This window comes from Rousettus aegyptiacus, unplaced genomic scaffold (assembly GCF_014176215.1).
Source record: "Rousettus aegyptiacus isolate mRouAeg1 unplaced genomic scaffold, mRouAeg1.p scaffold_m13_p_7, whole genome shotgun sequence".
In the NCBI taxonomy this organism is placed as follows: Eukaryota; Metazoa; Chordata; class Mammalia; order Chiroptera; family Pteropodidae; genus Rousettus; species Rousettus aegyptiacus.
The window spans coordinates 62840707-62847280 of NW_023416310.1; the positions used below are offsets into that span (position 1 = coordinate 62840707).

Sequence of the window (6574 nt, forward strand, 5' to 3'; positions counted from 1 at the left end):
GTTTCCAACAGTTCTCAAAATGTCTAAGTATTCCTTTTTCCAAGTATACAGTTACCGAGTAAATAACTGTAGATCTCTTTGAGGAGGGACATTACTGTGTATACTTGCTGTGGCATTGTAGCATTTTTTTCAGGAATATGGCTATCTCGTCAATCAATGAGGTCTAGGTCTGAAAACTGGCTCAGCACAGACTGGGATCAAGTGCATGCAAAAGACATAGCTGATAAAGGATTATTATCTAACATATACGAAGAACTGTTAAAACTCAGTAAGAAGAAAACAACCTGATTTTAAAATAGTCCAAAGACCTAAGCAGATATCATGCCAAAGGAGATATACAAATGGCAAATAAGCATATGAAAAGATGCTCCACATCATATGTCATCAGGGAAATGCAAATTAAAGCAATAATGAGATAGCACTGCAGACCTATCAGAATGACCAAAGTCCAGAACACTGACCACACCAAATTCTGGAGAGCAACAGGAACTCTCATTCATTCCTGTTGGGAATGATAATTGGCACAGCCACTTTGGAAGAGGGATTGGAGGTTTCTTACAAAATTAAACATGCTTTTGCCATATGATCCAGCAGTCACCCTCTCTGGAATTTACCCAGAGATGTTGAAAATATGTCCACATGGATATTTACAGCAGCTTTATTCATAATTGCCAAAACTTGGAAGCAACCAGGATGTTCTTCAGTATGTAAGTGAATAAACTATGGTCCAATCAGACAATAGAATAATATTTAGCTCTAAAAAGAAAATGAGATATCAAGCCATGAAAAGACATGGAAGAACCTTAAATAAATATCCTAAGTGAGAAAAAACCGTCTGAAAAGCCTATATTCTATAGGATCCCAATTATATGGCATTTTGGAAAAGGTAAAGCTATGGAGACAGTAAAAAAGTCAGAGGTCACCAGGGTTTGGGCCTGGGGTAGGATGGGGGATGGATAGATGAGCACAGAGGATTTTTAAGGCAGTAAAAATACTCTGTATGATGAAAATACTCTACAATGATAGGTACATGCCATTTACATTTGTCCAAACCCATAGAATGTACAGCGCCAAGAGTCAACCATAAGGCAAACTATGGATGTTGGGTGATAATGACAAGTCAGTGTAGGCTCAGTGATCATAACAAATGTGCCATCCGGTGGGGGACATTGATAAGGGGAAGCAGGAGATTCATGATAAATCTCTGTACATTCCTCTTAATATTGCTGTGAACAAAAATTGCTCTAAAAATAAATTAAAAATTGACTCAGGTCAAAAAACTAGGTAAGGTATGTGACATTTTATTGGGGCTATTGCCCTCAACCTCCTACTCATCCATCCTTGATTTCTTCTGCTGATACAAGTTGAGTGGTATGCTTGTTGGTAGTCCATCTATTTTGCTTCTAAGGACACCAAATTATATTAATCATCTCTGTAATTCTCTGTGAGTCAGTTCCCCTTGGCTGCCATTCCAACTTTGTCAATCTTTTAATAATTGATGCCCTCTGGCTTCTATTGTCTTGAGGTTATCAGGGAGCCAAGTTCTGTAACAGCCTCCCCTACTCTCAGCCTTCACCTACAAAGGAGAATCACTGCAATGCAATTCTGTCATTAACTACCTAGAGTTAGGGGAAATTTCATAGGATAAGGGCACAGTCCCTCGCAAGACTGACCTCACTTCAGACACATCTGATAAAGAATGTCTTTATCAGACATTGTCTTTGTCTTTGTCCTAGCCTCTTTATGGCCAGGTGGCAGTCTTGAAAAGGAAAGCCTGTATTGCCAATATGGGATCCTGAATCTTAGTATCAGAAGGGAGCAGAGGATATTTTAGCTGCAGGGTGAAGGGTTCCCAGGCAGCTCACATTTTTTAAAAACTGGTTGCAAATTTTGGGTTGCCACAATGTTCTTATGCTCAATAATTTGTTAGAACAACTCAGAATTCAGGAAAGTGCCATACTTACAATTCTAGTTTTATTGTAGAAAAAGGATACAAATCCAAACTAGTAAAAGGGAGAGAAGCAGAGGGTGAAATCCAGGAAGGTCTGAAACATAAAGCTTCCATGTCTTCAGGACACGTCACTGTTCTGGCACATTGATTTACAATTACCAACCCAGAAGATCACCTGAGCTTCCAGACTCTAGAGCTTTCATCACACAGGTATGATTGATTGAATCATTGGCCATGTGATGAAACTCAATCTAGTCAGTCTTTCCTCCCCAGAAGTTGGGCTGATATCATGTGGCTCAAAGCCTGAACTCTCCAATTACATGGTTGGTCTTCCCGGTATTATTATCCTCTATCTTGACTCATCTTATTAGCATAAACTCAGAGTTCTACTCTGACAAACAAAGACACTCTTATCACTCAGGAAATTCCCAATTTGGAGGTTGTCTCCCAGTAACCAGGGACAAAGGCAACAGGCAACAGACACAAGTCACATTTTTAGTGAGGCTGCTGCCCCTCAGACCAATGTGGCCTCTATGGCCTGGGTCAATGATGTATCCTCTAGGTTTTCCCATGGGACATAATCATCTACTGGGGCTTCCAGCCATCCATAATATCCATTCAGCATACCTGTTTCCCTTAACTTTTTAATTCCTTTCTCCACTATTTGACAGAGCAAAATCCTGCCACTTCGACCTCACTCAGTGTGAGCCACTGCCTTTTGCACACTTTTGGGAGCCATCCAATTAGCAAGCTTACATTGTCTCCTAGGAGCCTTGCCAGAGTGCTAATACCTGTATTTTAAGTCAATAAATGCTTTCCTATCTAATTTTATTTTCTTGGCCTTGAGATAACATACTAAGAATACAGTCTCACATATTCTCTCCCAGCTACTAGCATATGTTGTTCAGCTCTGAAAGCACATTTGGAAATATATGCTACCACCCTTTATCAGGCCCAGGATATCCAGACTGAGTTAGACTATGACAGCCCTAATTATGGTCACTGTAGCCAAATGGGAACAGGATGGGTCTTAAGAGGTCAACATGTTATTTTGCTGGAGAAAATCTTCCGCATTTCCTTCTATCTCGTGGTTAGCAGAAGGGAGTGATAGTTCTTAATATGGAGAATTGGGCCTTGCCTACAGGCTCAGGAAGTTCAAATGTGTCTTGTCAGTCACCTACAGGCATTTACTTTCATGTCGCTATTCCATGTCACAAGGACCTAACTCGGGTCCTGACCTTGGAATAACACACTTGCGTTGGTTGGACAGTTAGCCACATTTAAAGCTCATCCTCTCTGACAACTATGACCTGGGCTTGGTTCCTCAGCTTTCTTTGCTGCACTCTGCTATATATGACAGCTCCTTGTGAAACACAAGTGACATCAGTAAAATGCCAGAGTAGGTACCTTCACGCTATCATTCCTCCATAGAAATATCACGAAACAAGTAGGCACTCTCAGAACCAACGTTGTCAACACTCTGGAAGATGGTTAAATGTTTGCAGTATATAAATGAACACTGAACTAAGACAGAGAGACTTTAAAACAGTAGGAAATATTTGTGATGTTTTTATTTGTCTTTGCCTAGCCCCATGGCCAGGCGGCAGTCTGGAAAATGAAAGTCCATGTTGCCAATATGGGATCTTGGTCTTGCTATCAGAGAGGAGCAGAGAAGACTTTAGCTGCAAGTTATTAAATATGTTTGTTCTAACTCATCTGAAGACTGCCTGAAGGACTGATGCAAGGTGCTGGCTTTTGTTTCACTTTACTCAGAGTTTGTACCAGAAAGGTAGAATTTTTTCAGTGCTAAGCCAAGAAGTAATTTGCAGATGCCTGGGGCCAAAGATGATGCTCAAAACTATAATAGATGATTTAAGGCCTGGAAGCAAAACTGGAGAGTTTCTTTGGAAGTTAGAGTATTTAAAAACACCATGTATATGGAGGAATTTAGGAAGGCACACACATCCCTAGAGCAAAATTAATGCTCAGAAAAGACCTGAGAAGACCATAACATCTACCTTTGGCTGATTCCAAGTCTCAGTGCAAATCCAGCTAAGTGCTGATGGAGTGTCCAAGCACAGAACTAATCTACAAAGACTGGGAGAGGTGTTGTGGTTTTGTTTTCAGGGTTTTTTTGTTGTTGTTGTTTTGCTACTAGCATTCAAGAAAATTTCCGTCAAAACCCTAGCTAAACACAAACTAAGGAACAGACACTTTAGTGACCACATACAACAAGGAATATAGCCTTTAAAAATTAGTTGAGGAAAGTTGCAAAACAAATTGGCTTCTACAGCTTTCAATTTAAAAAAAAGCTCTGAGAAGTGGGAAGAATCTGGTTTGCAGAGTTGCCACATTATAATACTTAAATGTCTAATTTTCAACAACAAAAAAAAGCATCACAAGTCTACGGCCATACTACCCTGAACAAGCCCAATCCCGTCTGATCTTGTAAGCTAAGCAAGGTCAGGCCTGGTTAGTACTTGGATAGGAGACCACCCAGGAAGACCAGGTGTCGTGGGTGTAAAAACTAAAAAATAAAGGATCATAAGCTGACAAGGTCTTTGTAATCTGTGAAGTCAACCAAGGATTGCCTCTCCTAAAAAAAAAATAATAATTAAAAAAATAAAAAATAAACCATCACAAGACATACAAAGAATCAGGAAAATATTGTCTACTCAAAGAAACAAGATAAATTGACAAAACCATTCCTAAAAAATCCAAACATCAAACTTCCTATAGAAAGATTTTAAAACAGCAATCTTAAATGCTTAAAGAATTAAAAGAAAACATGGACAAAGAAGTAAAGAAAATCAGAAAAATTATGTATTAACAAAATGAGAATATTAATAAGGATATATTTTTAAAAGAAGCCAAACAAATTCTAGAGCTGAAAGCTTAACAACTGAAATTAAGATTTCACTAGAGGGATTCAATATCAGAGCCAGATAGACAGAAGAAAGAATTAGTGAACTTAAAGATAAGACAACAGAAATTATAAAGTCTGAGGGACAGAAATGAGAAAAGATTTTAAAAAGTGGATAGACCTCAAGGAATTTGTGGGACACCATCAAGCATACATACATACACATTATGGGAGCACAGAAAGAGAAAAGAGAGAGAAGTTGGTAGAAAGAATATTTGAAGAAATCATGCTTGAAAACTTTCCAAATTTTATGAAATACATGAATCTATAAATCTAAGAACCTTAATTAATCTCCAAGTAACATATATTCAAAAGACACACACTGAGATGCATCAAACTACTGAAAGCCAAAGCACACCCCCTGGGAGGATCTAAAGGACACTACCCCCACCAAAGTGTTAAGAAACGGGCCACCAGCACCACTGAAGAACTCTGTGGTAGTGTCCTCTGTATGCTAAAGATAAGAGTGGGAGACACTGCAATAGAAGAGGTTCCCTGATCTTGATTGGAACAATTGAGACCTGGACTCCTAGAGGCAGATGACACTGTATTCATACTCAGGGAAAGTCATTGGTGAAGGGCATTCTTCCTAGTGGACGTAACTGCAGATAGTACCTCAGTCTGTCTACTTGTGTGGAAGGAGAGATCTGGATCTACATTGATTCATGAGCAGTGACTCACAGAATATATTGATAAGGAATTTAGAAAGAACAAAATAGGAGAAGTGATGGCGAGCAGCTCTTAATGAGAGGAATATGGTTAACCTCTTGGAATGGCCACAGAATAATTCAAATTCTATGTAAATCCTCACAAGAGACATCCATCACAAGCAAGGTGCTCAATTATCAAGTGTACGAGATGATATGTTCTGTAGGTGTCAGCCAGCCCTTTCTCCACCACCCTATACAATTACCAAGTGGCCCTCGTGGCAGAAATGAGAGCTGTGCAGCAGAAATCTGTCTTCAAAATGATAAACTCATAAACTGGGTATGGATTTGCTTTCTCTGTCCACAGTGCTCTGCGAGATCCACAGACTTTGGGCTTAAAGAACTCCTTATTTGTAGACATAATATACCTTACAGTATTGACTCCAAATAAGAGAAACATTTTATGATAATGGAAGTTCATGAAATGTGCTAGTTTGAACTCATGCCCCCTCACCCCCTCACCACCTAGAATGGAAGAAGATTCAGTCATGGTTGCAGATGGAAAGCAACACCCTGAAAATTGCTGTAAGCTGTCCTACAGGGTTCAGCACATGCTTCCAACCAATTGTTGATATTTGGTGCCTTCTCCAAGTAGCCAGATATGTGAATCTGGAAACCAAAGGGTAGAGATGACAGTGTCCTTGAGTCTCCTATATGCAAAAACCTATTGGAGTACTTTTTGCTTCTCATCCTGTTATCTTGGAATTGGTGAGTTTGGAAGTCCTAGAGCCCAAGAGAGGATCATACCACCAGGGAACATAGCCATTGCACTGTTAAATTAGAAGTTGAGACTGGCCCCAGGCCACCTGTGTCTCCTTGGACTGCTGAACCAAAGGGCCCAGAATGGATTAAGCAGGGTGATTGATCTTAGTTGCCAGGGAAAAACTAGATTATCGCTGTGCAATGGGGGGTCAGGGAGGATTATGTGGTTCTCCCAAGGGATTCCTGGGAGCTGTAGTCTCTTAGAACTTCTTTTCCAACCTTCTTGTCCAC

General features: G+C 39.8%; 1 pseudogene; it reads left to right on the top strand.

Moving 5' to 3' along the window:
* The first annotated feature begins 4353 nt into the window (after positions 1–4353).
* LOC118606019 lies at positions 4354–4472 on the top strand (annotated as a pseudogene).
* The last annotated feature ends 2102 nt before the right edge of the window (positions 4473–6574 follow it).